Here is a 21589-nt window from a genome sequence, read left to right on the forward strand (position 1 = left end):
TGGCAAGTCCAAAACCTACAGGGTGTGCTGGCTAGAAACCTAGGAAGAGTCAGTGTTGCAGTTCAGTTCTGAAAACTGTCTGCTGGTAGAACTCCTTCTTGCTCTGGGAAGATCAGCCTTGTGTTCTATTCAGGCCGTCAACTGATTGAATGAGGCCCATCCACATTATGGAGGGCATTCTGCCTTATTCAAAGTCCAGTGATGTAAATGTTAATCTCATCCAAAACACCCTTATAGAAACATCCAGAGTAACATCTGACCGCATGTCTGGGCACCTTGCCCCAGCCAAGTTGACATATACAATTAAACATTATACCGGGCCAGTCCTGGACAGAATGATCCATTTACTTCGAGAAATTTTAAGCCCTATTTCTTACATTTCTTCTTTCAGCAGGACAATAAATGGTTTGAAGTGAGAGACCAAAAAAGGAATCCACAAGAGCTCAAGTTCTAGTGACTCAGCCGATGACCGCGAAGTCCAAAGTTAATGAGTCTGACTGGTGAGTAGGTACATTTGTCATTGTTGTTTTTACTATTATACGTCTAGGCTGATGTATTTACCATACACTAAAAAGTCAGAACTTACAAAAATTATTGTAGGGCAATTGGCTGTCACCCTAGAAAGTAAAATATAATTCTATGCTATTACAACAACATACATAAATTTGTTTCGGTCATATTAAAAATTTAAACTGAACATAAATTCTTTAAATTTACATTAGAAATGTAGAGAAGAATCTTTATAAACTTAGGTAAGGATTCCTTAAGCAAAATACAAAAGTACTAACCATAAATGGAAACTGTATAAATTTGACTACCATGCAATGATTATGCAATGTCAAAAGAAACTCTAAACTAAATAAAAAATACAACCCACAGACTTAGAGATAATTATAGAAAGATTGCAGACTCAAAGATCTGTAATCAGATTATAAAAATAATTCTCAAATAATAGAAGAACAAATAACTCCAATAAAAAAAAGGCTTGAAAAGACCATTCACAGAAGTGGAAATATGAAATAAAGGTGAAAAGGTGTCAAACTCAGTATTAATCAGGAAGAAAAACTAATTTGAAACAATACTCTTATTCCATTTCATATCCATCAGATTCAAGTTGGTATGTACCATAATTTAAGAAGGATAATAAATATGGGAACTCTCATTTACTGCTGTTGGGACTGCACATCATTATGTCCACTTTGGGAAGAAATTTAGCACCAACTAGTATAGTTGGAGATGTACATACAAAAGTTGATATTTCCACTTAAAACTATATATCTTTCACTAAAACTCTTGTACATGTACACAAGAAGATGTATACAGAAATTTTTACTGTATCATTATTTGTAATAGAAAAACATATTGGAAATATGTTTATCAGCAAGAGAATATATAAATACCTATGTGAGTATGTATGAATAACACATTGGTATGTGTGTTTTCCTTTGTACCCATGTACATAAAGTTAAACTAACCACATCATTTCATGGCACTATGATCAGGAAGTATATGATTAATTTTGTTTTATTTGATTGTATATTAATTTTTGCCTTTTTTCTGATATTTCTTTTTATTATTTATTTTTTGTGACTCAAAATGGCCCCTAATGATTCCTACCAACTGTTGTGTAGTCCCCTGCCACATCTACCAGGGTAGGGCTGTGTGACCTAGAGAATATTGCAGAAGTAATGTTGTGTTAACTTCTGATGTTGTCTTACAAGACCTTGGGGTTTACATCTTGCTCCCTTTCTTTCTGAATTCACTTGCACTGGGGACAGCCAGATGCCATGTCTTGAGGACATTCAAGCAAGCCCCGTGAGGATGCACATATGGTAAGAAATTGAGGTCACCAGCCAACAGCCATGTGCTACGCAAGCCATTCTGGAAGCTGGTCCTCTAATCCCAGTTAAGCCTTTAGATGCCTGTAGGGCTGACCCACCTTTTGACTGCAACAAGAGAAATCCTGAACCAGAATCACCCTACTAAGCCATTCCTGGATTTCTGACCCTCAGAAACTGTGAAGTAAAAATCATTATTGCTTTAAGTCTCTAAGCTTTGGAGTTATTTGTTAAGAAGCAATATATCACTAATACTTTCCTTTTCACCTTAGTCACCCATGCTAATGTGTTTGACATTGATTTTTTGTGAGTATATATCCTTGAAAGATATATAATTTTGCTTTTTGTGCATGTATTTTTAATTTATAAAAATGCCGTTGTGCTACAGATGCCATTCTGTTTCCTTTTACCACAACATGTTTTTAAGGCCTACCAATTTTGCTTATAATTAGTATTATTTTTCTCTAAATGCAGAAAAGCATCCTATAGTATGAATTCTTCATAACTCATCTTGCTCCATATCCCCTTAGAGACCTGTGACTAGTTTTCTCAAAGGTATATACCTTGAAAGGGATTGTTGGGTCATAGAGTACACTCTTTCCATTTTCTTTTTGAAGACTTGCTTCATTGCCTCCCATCTCTTCCCTATCCCATAAATATATATATATATATTTAATTTACTGTTTTATTGGGCAACATTTAAAAGTCTGCATTATGGCTATTTCCTTCAGCTTCACATTTCTTTTCCCCATAAGGAAGATAATACCATTAGTTCCTTTTGAGTCCTCTTAAAATGATGTTTGTATCCACAAGCAAGTACAGATTCTTTACATTTTTACCCAAATAGTAGCACGTTAAACACATTGTTCCATACTGCACTATTTTTTTTTTTTTACTATGTAGTTTATCTTGAAGAACTTTCTACTTTAGAACATAAACAACCTATTCTTTGATACAGGTACATAGTGTATCATTGTTGGATTTTATCATAATTATTTAACAATGTCTTTATAGATGGATTAGATTAATTCTCATTTTTTGAACTTTCAAATAATCCTGAAAAGAATCATCTTAAACAGAAAAAATCATTTTATACATGTGCAAGGTTATCCATAAAATATATGTTTAGAAATATATTTCTGGGTCAAAGGGTGTGTATTTATAATTAAAAGAGATTAATATTTAAATAGCTCCCTATAAAAGTTGTATTAATTTACAAATATATATCAAAGGATCAATGTTTGAGTTTACTAATTCCTCATTACCTTCCCTTGCCAAAGTGTGAATTCAAACTTTTGTTTTGTTTGCTTAATGTGTGTGTTTATGTAATGCACGCAAATATTGAAATGTATATATTTGAAAGGTTTATATGCACATATTCAAAATTTAGGAAGTATAGAAGGTAAATGGGGAAAAGTAGATTTATCTCACATCACTTACTCATTCACACAGTAATTTCTCCTGTGGCAGCCATACTTGTCAGCTACATACACATAAAAGTTTGGGTATATAGATTAATTCCTCTAATTTGGACGTATTTGTACTTCTTTCGTGTTGCAGGAACTGGAATGAGAAAGCTCTTGCCAAGGTGTTATTTTAAAAAGAGGCACCAGATTTCTGCATAACCATTTATATTAGGAATATATTCCTTTATTATCTCAACGTTCAGCCTCAGGCAAACACCATGATATATGTGGATCTTAACAAAGTGATATACTTTTTTTTTAATTGGGGTATAGTTGCTTTACAATGTTGTGTTAGTTTCTGTTGTACAACGAAGTGAATCAGCTATATGTATACATATATCCCCTGTCTCTTGGACCTCCCCCCGACCCCCCATCCCATCCATCTAGGTCATCACAGAGCACAGAGCTGAGCTCCCTGCGCTATACAGCAGGTTCCCACTAGCTATCTGTTTTACACATGGCAGTGCACATACGTCAATTCCAATCTCCCACACCCCTTCCCCCTGCCCAGTGTGTCCACATGTTCCCTACGTCTGCGTCTCTATTCCTGCCCTGCAAATAGGGTCATCTGTACCATTTTTCTGGAGTAATGAGTTCTACACTACTCACTACTGCTGGTCATAATGTTTGAGCCTGCTCAGATCCAGCCAGTATGCTGTACAGCAGTCATCCTGGGATCGTCCCCTGCAGAGCATCTATCATCTCTGTCCAACCAATGAAAGGCGAGAAGAGACATGCACACAGGATGTCTTAAGTGTCTTATCCCAGAATTTCTGAACATAACCTTTGTTTGCTTTCTACTGTAGAAAATGTACTTACATGGTCACATCTAATTTCTAATTTCAAAACTAAACACAATTTAGTTTTGAATATGTTTCTTTATTATGTGCCCACATGTGAGCCATATTTTTGTCTTTTATTGTTTTATTGTTGTTGTTAAGCTGTTTACTACGAAAAGTGAGAACAGATTGAAGAGCAGAAGTTGTCTTTGTCACGTTTTAGAGTTTTAGCTTTCACATTTATATCTATAATCCACACAGAATGTACATCTAGCTGTGGTGTGAGAAGATATCTGTCTTTTATTTTCCTTCTAAGGGATGAATTTTCTCAGTTTAATGCTGCTGTTCTTGACCTACATATTTCCATATATATGTGGAACAATTCCTTCAGTTTTCTAATATGTTCCTTTGTTTTCTTTATCCCTGTGCTAATATTATACTATATATCTTTTTACATATTTTGTAAAGCAATTTTCTCAATATAATTCTTCTTTTAATTGTTGTTAATTTAAGAACTTACGTCAAAGATTTATAAAAGATTTTTGAATTTTACACACCCACAACTACAGACACAAACACCTATTAAAATTTTTATTAGAATCCCTTTAAGTGGAACAAATTATAAAGTGTTAATAATCATGACATAGATGTATCCTTTTCATAAATATGATATCCCATCCATTTATACATGGTCATTTTCATATATTTTAATAAAACATTTAAATTTTTCCCATAACTTTTATATATGCTCTATTAGTAGTTTGACACTTTATCATTTTTTGATAATTGTATGCAATGTCTTTGTTTCTATTATGTATTCTAATAAGTATTTGCTACTGTAAAGGAAAAATAACAATGCATTCTACCATCTGTGGCTGCCATCATATTAAGTAATAACTTCAGGATCTTAAATACTAATTTTAGAATATTTTAATGTTACCTTTGGGTGAGAGGAGAATGATGCTAGGGAAGTTTGCAAAAGAATTTCCAACCATATGTAAAATGTCTTATTTCTTTATAAATTTAAACAATTTAGCCAAATTACTATATTCATTAAATTATCATCCATATGTTACTATTTGTCTAATATATCTTCAATAATGTGTTCTTAAAAGTGGAAGAGTAATATTTTAGTTCACATGAGGGTTTAAAAGTGTATCATTCATAATAATAGTTTAAAATGAAGTAAATTATTATATCCCTTTCTGAATTTTTGTATATGTTTTCTATTATATAGGTTCTTCATTGAAGGGTATAAATAAGGCTACTTATGCATTTGCAGTGTCACAAATGTGGTAACTATAGTTGAATGAAATTTAACCTTAGAGGTAAACATACCTGGTTCTAGTTTTTTTTTTTGGAACTCAGTGCTTTGTATTTACAAAAGAAAAATAATAAAGGAAAAATCTGAAGCTAATCAGCTGGAGACACGGGGCAAAGGTGGGAATCTGGGGAAAAGGGTAGGGTCCTCTGCAGGGAGAGAAGGGGAGGGGCTCCGACACCAAGGAAGCCTGAGGGTCCCAGCCTCTAGGGGCTTCCCCAGGGCCAGCCCCGGCCCCCCCCCCCCCGCAGAGGCTCAGATCGAGGGGCCAGGAGCTGAGTCAACCACAGCCCCCTCTGGTTTTTCCAGGAGCCTGAGTTCCCAGCTCCAGGGGTCTGGGATGGCAGGGGAAACTGAGGCCAGAGAGAGCCCATGGGTCCTGCCACCACTTCTCACTGTGGCATGATCTTGGCAGCCTCGGCCGGAATAAGGGCAATAAGGTCCCGGTTGATGAGGAAGACGAATCGCAGGCTGGCAATCTCCACCACGGAGTTGTTGCTAAGGCGCCATTTGGAGCCACACAGCACAGGTCGTCCATCGATGTAGATGGGCCGCCGGCCCTCACTGGCAATGAAGTCACCATCTTTTTTCCAGCTTGATGACACCTTGCTTCCGGGAGATCTTCCAGGCCGGACCCTCCAGAGACAGGTCCACGTCAATCTGGTTACCCTCGGTTGCTCTGCCTAGGGTAATCTTTCTCAAGCGCCTCAGGCACCGCACCATGCGGCCCCGCAGCACTGCCAGGGTCTGGCTGTCAAAGTCTGGAGAGCTCATGCCTGTGATGCTATCTACTAGCACCTGCCACTTATGCGGTTCCTGTTCCAGCTGCCGAATCTCTCGTTTCTGGAGCCGGTCAGCCACCATCAGCTCATGGTCTAGGACTTCATCTCACATGTCCTTGAGCTTTACTGTCGTCAATCAAGTCCTCTGCATCCGAGAAGTTCAGCACTTGGTCCCCCTTGGGCAGCGGCTGCACTGTCTGGTCCTCCAACAGGTAATACTGCTTCATGAGCTGCCAGTGGGCCTGTAGAGTCTTGGTAGTAGGGGCCAGGTAGAAGGCATCAGGGCGTCTGTGCAGCAGGTCCTGGAAGTCTCCAAGGTGGGCTGGCTGGCCGATCTCGCTTCGCTCAGCAGCTGCTCTTCAGCCTTGCTAAACAGGGCCTTGCTCTGGATGGCGGCAACGGCCTCTGAGTGCAGCAGTGGGTCTCATGGCCTGGCAGGCCAGCTTGGAGATGACAGGATCGTAGAGCAGGGCGTACCGGTGCTGCTGGGTGAAGCGGCGGCTGAACTTCACGCCCAGGTGGACAGATGTCAGGACATTGGTCTGCAACACGGCATCGATGATCAGGAGGTCGTCCGCAGGCTTCCAGCAGCCCAGATCCTTCATCACCTGGAGTGGCTGTTTGCTCTTCTTCACCCGCTTGGTGAGTCCAGGGGCTGGGGCTGGGCTGGGTGGCACAGGGACGATGGGGGCCTTGGACACCTTCTCCTTCTCATTGGAGGAGGGAGGGTTCACTCCCCGAACAGTGCCCTGGTTCCACCCCAGTGGCCCCCTTCTCCCGGGTAGAGGACTTAGCCAGGCTGCTCTTCACCAGCTCATCATCAAACTTCTTTCTCTTGGTGAACCTGGAGGTGCTTCTCCGTTTAGGGATGGTGCCAAAGCCTGTGCGGATGCCCGCTTCTGCCAGTGCCATCCTCATCCTCTGAGCGGCTGGCAGTGCCTGATGCCATCAGGGGTGAACCTCGCAGTCCCTGAGAATCTTTGTAGATCCTCTTACAGTCCCAAAGCCACTTGCTCCAAACCACAGGGCTAGAAGGAAGGGTCCCACAGGTTCATCCAAGGATTCTGACCAGGTGAACTTAGAGGCTGAGAGGAGACTCATTCCTAGGCTGCTGGCTCCAACAATTTCTCCACGGCGATGACGGCAGCAGCCGCAGGGCCAAAGCCGGCTTCCTTGAGATTCGTCTACTTCCCTGGTTCTAGTTTTGACTGCACTGTTGTTTCCATGTAACCATGCCCAAATTCTTTAACTCTACATGGCTTGACTTAGTAAATTAGAAATAACAACATGTTTGCTTTATTTCAATGAATTTATCTAACAATAATATGGTACAGCATATATAATTTCTGTGTCTATAATAATAAACTGTACAAAGTAAAATTAATGTAATATTGGTACTTTGCAGAGCTCAGTTCAGTAAACATTTATTGAGCGCATGCTATGTCCCAGGTACCGAATTTGGGATAACAACAACAACAAAATCGTAAAAGGAGTAAGTATGTGTTTTGGCTTAAGGTGCTTACATTCAAATCCTTTTAAAAGTTTTGGGGTGAGTGTTCCATTAAGAACACCTATTCATGGTTTCTAGAGCCTTAATCTTACAATCCTTCTCAGTGTTGACAAATGATTTTGTGAGTCTGTTAGCATGAAAAGTTCTTATTAAAATTAAAAACAACAGATTTGTATATTACTATTTTAGCAAAAGATGTTGGTATTCCTAAAAATTGAAACAAGACATTCAGTAAACTTACCTATTATGTGAAATAAATTTTATCTGATGGTGGGAAAAATCTAAAATACTATAGTAATCACTTAACTCATGACTAATATCATTCTTCCCCTCCTTGGTTGAGTGTCCTTTCTCTGCACACAAGGTCAACATAACAGCGGTCAGCTAGCGAGTTGAATAGTAAAGATCAGACTATCTTTGCATAGTTTCTAAATTTAGCTTTCTAATCATTATAACTTTTCATCAGTTATAGCTCTGAATCTTTGGTTTTGATTGACAAGATATTTTATTTTTATATAGTAATATAGTAAAATATATAACATTATATATTATATATATAATTTAGTAATAACTTTAATGCCTCTATATGAGAGCTAAACTGTGCCTCAAATTTCAGAAATTATTACTAACTGAAAACCAATCACAACCACATATGTCCCATAAGAATCTCAATATGTACGTCAGAAGTCTAAACTCATTTTAGTTTTCCTTAAAAAATATTTCATGTGTAGTGTTTCTTATCATCACCCTATAGTCACTTTAGTTAGAACGTGGATGGTCATGAGTGCCTTTCTTTCCCTTGACTCCTAAACTTAACTTTAAATCCCATGGGTGCTCAATTCTAAATACCTTCTTCAAACATTTCTATTTATTTCATCCCCACTGCCCCTGTCCTACTCAGAGCCCCTGTCAAGTTTCACTTACAATAACACTAATGTCTTAATAGGTTCTCTGCCACCTTCCTGTACCGCCGCATTTAGTCTTTAGCATTGCAGTTAAAATGAGTTTAGTGTGTGCATTTGCCCTTGTTTCAACCTACTGTGATCTTTCAGACTCCCCAGGAGATATAAAAACTCTTTGTGATTGGGTCCAGCAAAGCTGTCCAGAATCATCTTGCAAACTATATCAGAGCCAGAATAAGCTACTCGTAATAGCCTGGACATAAGACTATCTGTCCCATATACTGTGTCTCTACCTGAATTGCACATGCCTTTTCTTTCATGGAAATTTCTACAAAGCCTTTTGCCATTTCTTAAAAGAGATTCTCTCCTCTCTACCTCAACAATGTTTTGCTTACACCCCAAAAAGAGCACCAACAGGATTCCATTTGATTTCTTCATTTTGTTTGGAATCCGAGATGATGAGTCTCTGCAAGAATTCATCTTTCTTCTTTAGCTTCTTACACAGTGCTTTGAGCATATACGTAGATATTTGCTAACTGTATACATTAATGAACATGTATTGTGTTTTCTATTGTGTGCTGTGTTTTTAAATTTTATTTGAATAATTTTTCTCTCCCTCCCTCCATCTATAGCTGTGGGTATATGTTTACATAAGTAATGAATAGTTTATTATACCACAATATAGAAATAAATGGGATTGCTATAATGCAAATCTCATTTAGATCCCATTCTAGGAAAGACTTTGTAAAACAAACAAAAGACATAGTACATACCAAATCATGAGTTTCTGAATTTCTTAATATACATTGTGAGCTCTATGTATATGGCAGGTAAATCAATTATTCAGAACATCTGGCCTCATCTCATATTGCATATACTTGCTATAATGTATGTAAAACAGAAACAGTAAAAGTGAGTGTAACACACTCATTTTTGTGCGCATTCTTTGTGCACAAATGCAAGTCTGGCTCATGTTTATACCTCAGCGATTTTTGAAAGAAGATTAATGACATGAATATTTGCAAAGAAAATGTCTATGTGACCTACATTGGTGTGGTTCTTGAATATCAGTGTCACAGTGCTTTGCAATGGCTGCCATATTGCCACACAGCCCTATTTTATGGAGGTGACAAGCTGTCACATGTAAGGTTTATTTCTATTACTTCTTTTGCTGCTTTAATTCAGTCTATTTTCAGTGTCTTTTCCTTTCCTTTTCATATGTTAATTGCGATTTGAACCAATTAACATATCTAACAAATCCTAGAATTAATTTTTCAATTCAGACTGAGGCATGTATTTCTACTGAAATGTACTAGTCTTTTTCAATAGTTCAGTTTCCATTATTTACCTACATTTTGGAACAAGGTTATGCCTATAGTTACTCACTTTGTTGCCCACTCTGGCTTCACTCAGTGGCCAATTTTAAGAACCAGGACTTTACTACAATTGCAAAACATTCTTGTTAAGCTCTGTCTCTTGAGGCAATCTCTAATATTTCCTGAAAAGTTAGATTTTTGTACAAATACCATTGTGAATTCAAATGAGATAGTCTTCTTTTAGGTCATAGGAGTGGGGCTAGAGCTATGAAGACATGTATGAAAGGGATTTGGGGCAGGAACATATGGTTACATTTTTTAATGTCTGAGATGTCAGGGCTGGCAGGAATAAATAACTGCATCTATGCTTCTATTTTATAAAATACTATTTTATAAAATTGTGATGAACAACTGCACACATGCCAAAAATCATTTAGTTTCATAGAAAGCCTTTTATATTCATTTGGACTTATCAAGGATTTTATATTTACCATTCAGAGATATTTTCTTTTTTTCAAACTTGAAACATAGCTTAAAGACAAAATAGGTCAAAATCTGAAGATTATGGAGTTGAATCACCTATAGCAGAGAGTTTTTAGATTAGCATTTGTTTACTTATTATGTATCCTATACCATTGTGATTTTATTCAGATGTGAATAAAAAATAATGTTTGTTTACTGAAAATCTAAGTCTCTCTCAAACAATTTAAAGATCCACAAATCTAAAATCTAAAATATATGAAAGCATAATAGACGATGTTCTGTTCACTACCCAGTCTTCATTACATCAGGTAAAATATGATCAATTGCAAACAACAGAAAATCCAACTCACACAGACAAATGACAAAGGATATTTAGGTACGTGCCTCATATTCTCACAAAGAACAGGGTCCACAGAAATGATCTTTTCCAACTCACAAATCACTAAAGACCCAGATTATTTTAGAACAAGTGACGACTCAAGATCACTGAAATTATCTCATCTCTGAACTCTTCTAGGTGCTACCTTCATCCACAGGCTGGCTTATATGCTAGTAGTAAAATTGATGCTGCAACTTAAGATCTCACATTCCTTTTACACACTGTCCAGAAGAGAAAACTTCATTTTTTCCAACTATTAACCAACGTTCTGGGCTTGATTCCATTTAGAATAATTTAGGATCAGATTCTGAAGTAAAAACTTTGCGAAAAGATGTGCCATCATGGTCCTTCTTGGAGATGGGAGATGGAATCAAACTCACTCATACTACAAGGCTGCAAAACAATGATGTAGTAGCAGATGAGTGAAGCAGACAACAGTATCCACTGTCTTCCTACGGTATAGAGACACGGTATTTAAAGATAAGTCACTGTAAAAGTCTGAGATAGTTGTCAATCAGAACCTCTCTCTAAATATTTTATTGTCAATTATTTTCAAACTGCAAAAGCAATAAATGGCCATTGCAACAAACCACACAAATGCAGACAACTAATCTGCGTATTTACTCCAATGCAAACCTTTACCCTATCAAGTCAAAAAAACATTTCAAAAGTGGATTTCCATACCAACCAGAGATGTGACTAAAAATTATATTCAGTTGTATATTGAATTATATTCAATATACATCTATTTTTATGAAAAAAATACCCTCCCTGTTCCTTTTTATAAATTTATTCTATTATTTTTGGCTCTTTTATTGAGAAGTAAGATCTATGTAGAGAAAATTGGAAAATGTAAAAGTCCAGTGTAATATGGATTACTTAAAATCATACCCCTTCTCCAAAAAGAAGAACCCCTCCCATATCATTATCACCTAAGATAAGAAATAGAACCCCAGAAGCAATCCACTTTCTCCCACCAAACATAAATCCATCACTCTCCCTAAAGGAAATCACTATCTAGGCTTAAAGTAATCACTTCTTTCTTTACAAGATTATATCTGAATATGCATTACATTAGAGCTTTATTTTGTCTACTTCCAAACCTTTTATAAACGAAAATATACATTAAGTACGCTTTTGCCTCTTTATTCTTTAACTTATACATTTATTAGATTCATGCATTGAAGACATATACTGCTATAGTTTATTCATTTTCCATGCTGCACAGCATACTACTGAAAGAAACTATCATATCTCTAGCTACGACTAGCAATACATGAAAAAGTAGAAATTCCAGCACCGACTGTACCATGCATGATTGGTGCTCATCTCTGTGAACCCAAAACACATCCTGAGGAGAAAAGTGCTTTTAGGAAGCTGCATTTGACAAATTCAGAGCCCTGTGATTAGTGATGCAGCTTTGTTGTGGTTCCCTATTAATAGCATAGTTTGCTAATTATGAGTAAAGCTCAGAGTTGAATAAGGCTTGTGTATCGTGACTCTGGAAATTCAGCCCTTTGTAATGGTGCCAAAATTAAAGCAATAACTAATATTTATAGTGGTTTTATATGAAGTAACTTTAATAATCATAACAACACTAGAGTTTAGGACTACTATAATCTCTGTTTTCTAAATAAGGAAATGGAGAGCTTAGGTAATGTTACCAATGAAGCATAGCAACTATGGACTGGAAAGTAAACCAAGACATCTGGCTTCAGAGTCTATCTCTAAACCAAAACATCTGGCTTCAGAGTCTATCTCTAGCAGTGTACTATAGTATTGCTAGAATGCCTTACATTTTGTGTTGTTCAGTATAAGAGAGAAAAACCTGTGGAAATATAATTTGTGGAGGAACTTGCAACATTGACCAAAGATTTCTTTTTTCAGTTGTCCTGGGTCTTAAGATGGAGTGGTTTGAATGGGAAGAGTTGTCATGATTAGAATTATGACATAAAGTTATTTTAATTCATAGGATAAAGTAAATATACATATACCATCACATACTTTCTATTTATTCTATATCTGGAATTAAAATTAATTTTCATATACTCTAGTGGTTCACAAAATAGGTCAATATGCAAATTAATATTTTTCATTGTTACTTTGACTTTTCACTTAACCTGAAATACCACACAACTTGTTCTACTGTACATGGAAGTTCTGGGTATATGAACAAACAAGAATATATAAAAATAATAATTATCTAGGCCTAAGCTTTATTTTTATTCTTCTTCTATGTCTCCTTATATTTTATTTATGCCTGTAGTTACAAATTTTAATGATACAATTACCTTGTCTTCCTTTACACGTAATCACCTGCTGTCTCATTCTCAATATCCCGATGACTTTTCTGCTCTAGACCTATCGTGATGATGGCCCTGCCATAATGTTCATCTCCACTTGATCTTATTCGGTCTCTTTCTTCTTTTTCTTTGTCCATATTTTGGTTCTCTGTCTTATGATCTAGCTGTTTGGCAAACTGTCTTATATAAAAATGTGTTTTTTATCCAGTTAAGATTTATAATCTCAAAAGCACAGATTTGGAAGAAATTCTTAAAGGTCTGTTCATGCAGACATGTGTCCAATATTTTATCCTGGTTCTCCATGAGTTAAAAATCACAATTTTATACCAAGACTAGTTCTTGTATCAGTCAGGGGCTTAGCAGCAAACAATTCACACTTGTAAAGTAATTGAGACAAATTTAATACGCAAAAGTTTTAAAAATTATGAACAAGGTTTAAGACTACCAATACGATATCCTAAGGCTATGAAATAAGGGAAATTTTACCTTCCTTAGCCCTGAAAATATAGGGTAAGGATTTGTTCTTCCCACCCCCTGATCTCTTTCTGGAGTTTCTTATTTTCCAAATCCCAAACGTAAACCAAAGGATTAGGGAGTTTAGTCAGAACAGAACTGTTTTCTGGGACACAGATCATGATGGTGATGTATGGATGGTGGAGTTGGAGCAGATTGCAGAAGGTTTCCAAGAGAAAGATTGAAGTCCTTTATACATTTCTAAAGTTGGAAAAGTGTATGGATAAAGAAAGTGACAGTCCTTTTCGGCGTGTACCATTTTGTGAAGAATGTTCTCTAGTTCAAGTTTGAGCCAGTTTAGATATCATGCTGTTTTGAAAATCTGCTTACCTTATAGAATATTTATACTCTAAGAAACAGTATCATTGAAGAGATGAACAGTTTCCAAACATTACAAAGCTAGCACACACACAGTGTGACCTATTTCTAATAATTATTGAACATTTTCATTACGTGGTAGGAGATTTTGAGGCATTGCATCACTACACCAATGTAAATTGCAGTGCTGAGACTTGAAGAAGATGAATAATTCTATTGCTCTTTGGAGAGGTGCTTCTATAGATATCCCTTTTTTTGAATGGGAAAAGAATTTTCAGGACTCCCATCTGTGGATATCAGTATCTGCCCCAATGCTTGAATGCTATTGGCATCTGACATCATTTTTGGCCACTCAAGGATTATGTTTTGTTATGTTTTTTTTAATATACTCATTGTATGCGTATTAAATTTCAGTACTGTGACTATAAGCATCAGTGATAAATATTTAGCTTATGATTCCTCAGAAATCAATGCCTATTACTGAGCTTTAATATCTAGCTGGTTTTGTGAGAAGTTTTCTCATTTTGAAACTGTTTAAACTCTTTCCCCCCAAATTACATTATCGTTATCATCATGGATGTTAATAGTTACTTGATAATAAGCACTTACTATGTACTTAGCACTGTATTAACTGCTATATGCATATTTGATATTTACAGTAGTTCTACAGCTCAGTCCAGTGTGGTAGCCAGTAACCACATGTGGCTATTTACATTTAAATTTAACTAAAATTAAACAAAATTAAAGTTTCAGTCTGACTAGTGACATTTCAAGTGCTCAGTATCAGTGGACAAAACAGGTTTAGAACATTCCATCATCACAAAGATTCTATTTGGCTATTTAATGAGATAGAAATAGTAAGTAACCTGAAACTTTAACCACAGCTATCTGATTCCTAAACTACAGTCATAAATTTCATATTATACTGTACATTTCATGACAATAGAAACCATCTGTACTTTGTTTGCAGTTTTCTTAATCAGAAAGTCTATGCATAGTAAACCCTTCATGAATTAGTGGTAGAAGAAATGACTGAGCAAATTAAAAATATCAACAAATATTACTTAAAGCTAATTATATATCTAGAATTTCTATGGAAAGTAATTATTCAATATCTGATTTAGTGTATGATCTTGTGTAAATTGTCATGTCCTCTATCCCTTCAACAGTTATTTTAATTCCACACATGCTTTGTGTTCCTCTCAGAATTTGAGTTTTGTTATAGTACCTTATACCCACAAATTAATTTCCCCATTGAATATACTATATTTTTGTTTTATATTTTGCACATTGGTTAACTTTGTAAGATGTAATCCATCAAAATAGCAATCAATTTAGACTGAAGAGAACTTGCCTTCTGAGTCTGACAAAAATAAAAATGAACTAAATGTTTCATTGTTATTTCCATTGGATTTTACTCATGTATTTCCAATACCCATCTATTGTTATGACATTGTTTTATCAATTTACAAGTACGTAGCCTTCTTACTATGCTCCCCTGACTATTCATTGTATCATCCAAATTTGAATTGTGCAAACTTTTCTTTCTACTATGTTTCTGTAGTGCCCTGAAAATGGCATAAATCTTTTATTTATATTCAGTTCTTCTAGAGACTCAGCAATTTCACAGGTACTTTTATTCATTGAATGGTGTTCAGGGAACAGTTGTGTATATTGGGAACTTCCCCTCCTTCAGTGCTTGTACAGCATTTGTTCTGATAACTAATGTGTATCTGGTATTATTTTTTTAGCTTGTGTATATTCTTCACCTTGAGAGGCAGCTTTCAACAACTGTCAGAGAGCAGCTTTCTCTACAATCATGTGGATTTGTAAAGACCAACTAAGAAGAAGAAAACTTTATTTATGAATGATTTTAATTTGTGGAAATACACTCCTTCTATAGGAACAAAATTTAAATAAAATTCCATATAATGTTTCTAGTTTGTGGTCACTGAAAATTCTAACCAACGCTAGAAACCAAAAACCTACTAATCTCTGCATGAAAATAACATTAATTAGAATAAACTCAGTTTATATATCTGGATTTGTGTGATGTTTAAGGCCTAAAACTAAGGTCAATATTATGTGCTGCCTTGACAGTTAGTAAAATTGGGATAGCCTCAAATGGCCTAACTTCAAGTAGGCCTCCCCACTCTGTTCCCACGGATAAGGTTCCCCAGAAAAACAACCCTCTTTATTTAAGGGGTGAGACACAATTCCTGCTTATACATGAGTAGTGAGTTTCAGTTCTCTGCCAGTCTCTGGAATTATTCAGACAAGCTAATCACATCCTTCCATAGGAAACAGGGGCACCCCACCCCCTTGACACTACAAAGCCAGCAACCTCCCATAGCCCCTGGTTTACCCTGTTCTCAAGTACAACCCCATATGGCCCTGCCTAGTACATGGTGTCCTCTTCCTCTGACCCATGAGTATATGTGACTAATCACCTGCTGTCAGTCTCATCTGTCCCATGCAGTGTGTCAGGTCTGGCCATCCTCATAACCCTAGGGTGGAAACCCCTCCCTTAACAATGGGATGAAAGGAAGGTAATTAAAACAATTTGATGCTTTATTGAGTATCATATGAAATAGTATTTGCATGTCAGAAACAGAAGCACTATTAACTACACCAAATGACGTGCATATATATTGAATCTCTTTTCATAGCTAATTCTTTTAATACTGGATTTTCACTAGGTCACTACAATGATAAACACCTAAAGGACGATGACTATAACTTGAAGTAGCATAGGGTCCAATGAAGACACAAGGACATAAACAAGAAATTTAACAAGATGATAAGTATTGCTATATAATCACATTTTAAAGCTGTTTTTCTCAGTGTGCTCTGAGAAAGTAGAAAAGACGTAGTGCCTGGCACGCAATATGTATTCAGAATGGTTTTCAGAAATAAATGAAGAAAAAACAGCATGCTAGCCCAATCAGAAGGAGTAATGAGGAAAGGCTTCTTTATGGAGCGACCAGAAACTAAGAGGGGATTCAAAAACACAAGTCAGAATAGCAATTCTGAGCTGACAACATGACAGCTCAAGAGACAGGACTTATGAATGGAGAATGGGGTTTTAACACACTCATGTTTATAAGATATGTGACCTTGATCTTCTACTCAGTGAAGAGGTAGATTAAGCTGAAGAGCTTGTGAATAAACATGAAAAGTAACTTGATTTAATAATCAGGTAAGTATAAAGTAACGCTTTATTGAGACACTAGCCTATATCCACCATATTGATATAATTCAAAATGTCTGAGAATGCTAACTATTGTTAGGGATATGAGGAAAGGGAAATTCTCATATATTACTGGTTTCTCTAATCTATGGAGATCAAGAAGAGTATATATGAAGTAAAATATCTTGAGAAAAAAGAAGTGCTGTAGAATACAGCGGGGAAAAGTGTCATGTTTGCTCTTTTTATTTCTCATGGTGAATAGCATCATTTAGAAATTCACATGCACCCAGTAAAATACATTTATATTACATTATCTAGGGTTAGCTAAGTTAAGACTCATTAATGAATAAATGGTCTAAAATCTTTTTTCCAAAAATATTGAATATACTACTAATAGCATAAGATCAAAGTACAATATAATAATGGTTGGAAAAAATAATTGTCCAATCTAATCATCTCTGACATGATGTCAGCCAAAAAGTGAATTATCAAGATTATTTTAAATATAAATACACCCCTGTGATCTTTATTGCTGGACTAGACCCTAAGTGTATATTTTGACTTGCCCAGTTGGAAAGTAGGAAATCATCAAAAATAGAAAGATTTTACTTTTCTTCTCTCTTTCATAATTTTTTATTTTATATTTAATTGAATATTTTATATGCATATATTATATTAATATGGAAGAAGAGAAGAAATGCTTGAGTGTATTGACTAGAGATTTACTAAAATAATGAATTTTGTTATATAAACTCAATAGAGAATCACCTGGGGAAAAAAAGAAAAGCTCAGTGGATTGGTGGACAAATGTGGAGAAAAATTGAAGTGACAATGGTTTGGAGCAGTCTTTGATCTAGTTCACCAGGCCTGACTCGGTATAACAGAGCAGGTAGGGTAGGAGGAGCATTAAAGATTTAGGATTTAGAACTTATATAAGTTCTTGCTTCTGATATTATTTTAAAAGTGATTGAGGGCTTCCCTGGTGGCGCAGTGGTTGGGAGTCTGCCTGCTAATGCAGGGGACACGGGTTCGAGCCCTGGTCTGGGAGGATCCCATATGCTGCGGAGCAACTAATCCCGTGAGCCACAACTACTGAGCCTGCGCGTCTGGAGCCTGTGCTCCGCAACAAGAGAGGCCGCGATAGTGAGAGGCCCGTGCACCGCGATGAAGAGTGGCCCCTGCTTGCCACAACTAGAGAAAGCCCTCACACAGAAACGAAGATCCAACACAGCAAAAATAAATTAATTAATTAATAAACTCCTACCCCCAACATCTAAAAAAAAAAAAAACTATTAAAAGTGATTGATTTCTTTTGGTACGTCCAATCTAACAGTCTCTATCTTCAGCCTACAGGGAGATGAATGTGATAAATAATGGCACAATGCATTATGCGTGACCACTAGAAATGTGAACCTAAAAGTTAATATTATTTGTTTTCCTGAAACATAGAACCAAATTTAAGAATTATCTAGAGAATTTGATTCAGGTGCAATGACCTCATTCCAAAAAAAAAAAAAAAAAAAAACACCAAGATAGAAGCTTAAAAAATACTGAGGCAGAGAAGGAAGGAACGAAATAGAGACAGTAAATAAAAAGAGGGAGAGATTGAGAAAGAGAAAAAGAAACTTGTTGGCAGTCTTTTATGCCAGAATGCTTTCTACAGGTGTACAGAAATATCCCTTTGAAATGACTGACTATATAGTCAACTCAGGCTACACTCTCCATAGGCTTCTCCTCTTCTGCACATAACTCACATTGCTGACTCTTCCCAGTGTTGACACAGTGTGATGCCAATCCAAACCTTAAACACTCTTCAGAGTACAACTATGCCTTTCTTCCCCTAATCTAATGCATTAACATTAATAGGTTTTCAGGGAAAATAAAAGAATTTTATAGGAAATAAAGAGACAACACCTGAGGCAGGGGGAGTTAAAGAAAAAAAAATGGAATTCTAGTCTTTATTTCAATCAACACTTAATCAAATGTTGCTCGCCTAGTCAGTTTATGAAACAGCAAGTCCCTTTTAACCCTATCTGGTTTCAGTGTTAAAAAAAAAGAGAATGAAACACAACAAAAAGTTGATAATAGAAACAAATAAGATAAAATTTCTATTCAGGGAAAGATGTGATATAATTCTGGTACCATTTCATGTTCTAAAGGTGTCCTAATCTCATATAACTGCTTTTATGGTTCTTCAACATGTAGCTGCCCAAATTATCTCCTTGAGTCTCTAGAAAGGTTACACACTTTATGTGACAAAATTTTTCTCAGCACCTCAGGTAGGACTATGCATATTGCCTCCTCAGAGGTGCTTATTTTTTCTGAAGACTATTCTTTGGTAGTGGTTAAGCCTGGTTCTTTCTTTCAGTAATTAAAAAAAAATATATCCTTACCATATTTTCCTTTTTAACTGAGTTATTATTTTGAGATAGTTGTAGATTGACATACAGCTGTAAGAAGTTACACAGAGAAGTCCTGTGTACCCTTAACTTGGTTTTCTTCAATTGTAACATCTTGGAAAACTATAGTGGTGATACAATATCACAACCAAGATAATGATATCAATACAGTCAAGGTGAAGAATAATTTCATCACCACAAGAATCCTTCATGGTGTCCTTTTATAGACACAGACACTTCCTTTCCTTTCCCTACTACCTCCTTAGTCCCTGGCAATCACTAATCTGTTCCCTATTTCAATAATTCTGTCACTTCAAGAATGGTATATAAATAGAACCAAACAGTATGTTAATTTTTCTCTCAGCACAATTTACTGGAAACTGAGCCACACTGTGTGTATACCAGTAGTTTATTCCTTCATATTGCTGAAAGCAACCAATGATGGGAATATACCTGTTTTTCTTTTTTATCAACTAATCACCCCCTTAAAGGACATCTTTCCAGGTTTTGGCTATTTACAATAAAGCCAAATATACAATACAGCCAAAAATAAAAGCCAAAAATAAACATCTGTGTACAGGTCATTTGAGTAAACATAAGTTTCCATTTTTGTGTGTGTAAATGCCCATGAGTGAATTTCCTGGCTTATATGGTAGTTGTATGATAAGTTTTTTAAGGAAATAACAACTTGTGTTGCAAAGGGTCTATATCATTTTATACTTCAAGCAGCAAGAATGAGTGAAAGGAATCTCCATGCTGTTTTCCATAGTGATTGCACCAATTTACATTCCCATCAACAGTGCAGGAGGGTTCCCTTTTCTCCACACCCTCTCCAGCATTTATTGTTTGTAGACTTTTTGATAATAGCCATTCTGACCGGTTTGAGGTGAAACCTCATTGTGGTTTTGATCTGCATTTCTGTAATAATTAGTAATGTTGAGTATCTTTTCACGTGCCTGTCGGCCATTTGTGTGTCCTCTTTAGAGAAATGTCTACGTAGACCTGTCACTTTTTTGATTGGGTTGTTTGTTTGTTTTGATATTGAGTTGTATGAGCTGTTTACATATTGTCAGTTAGATATTTCCTCTATGTACATTTAGAAGCACATCAGTGTTAAAATCTTGCTTCCACAAACAAACATAATTTAGAACACTCAAAAAGAGGAAGACTGCAGTCCCCATATTTTTTGCTTATCATGTTCTTCTTGCCTCCTGTCCCAGCATTCATTCTTTTCTCATTTCTTTTTTTGTTTAGGAAAACTCCCCTTAGCCATTCTTTTAGGTTAGGTCTCTAGTGATAAATTCTTTAATTTTCCTTCATCATAGAATGTCTTGATTTCTCTTTGTCTTGTATTCCTGAAGGTTATTTCCACTGGGTTTGGATTCTGGATCTACAGTTCTTTTCTTTAAAATGTTGTGCCACTTTATTTTGGTCTCTAGGGTTTCTGATGAGAAATCTACTGTCAATCCAATTGTTTTCCCCTAAAGCTATGGTCATTTTTCTCTTGCTGCTTTCAAGATTTTCCTTTGCCTTTAGTTGTCAGAAGTGTCATTATGATGTGTCTTGAAGGGGGTTTCTTCAGGTTTATCCTGTTTGAACTTCACTCAGTTTCTTTAATCTTTAGGTTTGGGTCTTCTGCCAAATTTTCAGTCATTATTTCTTTGAGCTCTTTTTCAGTCTCACCCTTTTCCTCTTGTCCTTCTGGGACCATGATGACACAAATGTTAGGTCTTTTGTTATAGTCCTACAGAGTCTCTGAGGCCATGTTCTTTCTTTTTTTAGTCTACTTCCTCTTTATTGTTCACATTGGGTAATTTCTATTATTCTATCTACCAGTTCCTTGATTTTTTTCCCCTGTCTTCCCCATTCTGCTGCTGAGCGTGTGGATTGAGATTTGGGTTTTTTGTTTGTTTGTTTGGGTTTTTTTCTTATTGTATTTTCCAGTTCTAAAATTTATATTTGGTTCTTTTATTTCATTGCTGAAACTTTCTTTTTCTTCACTGTGACTTTCTATTTTTCATTTGTTACAAACATATTTGTAATTGCTCATTGTAGCATTCTTATAATAGCTACTTCAAAATCTTTGTAAG

At 36.1% G+C, this 21589-nt stretch overlaps 1 pseudogene; it reads right to left on the reverse strand.

Moving 5' to 3' along the window:
* Positions 1 to 5796: 5796 nt before the first annotated feature.
* LOC114903239 lies at positions 5797 to 7168 on the reverse strand (annotated as a pseudogene).
* Between the last annotated feature and the right edge of the window lie 14421 nt (positions 7169 to 21589).

This window comes from Monodon monoceros, unplaced genomic scaffold (genome assembly GCF_005190385.1).
Source record: "Monodon monoceros isolate NGI ecotype Baffin Bay Population unplaced genomic scaffold, NGI_Narwhal_1 Super_Scaffold_20, whole genome shotgun sequence".
In the NCBI taxonomy this organism is placed as follows: domain Eukaryota; kingdom Metazoa; phylum Chordata; class Mammalia; order Artiodactyla; family Monodontidae; genus Monodon; species Monodon monoceros.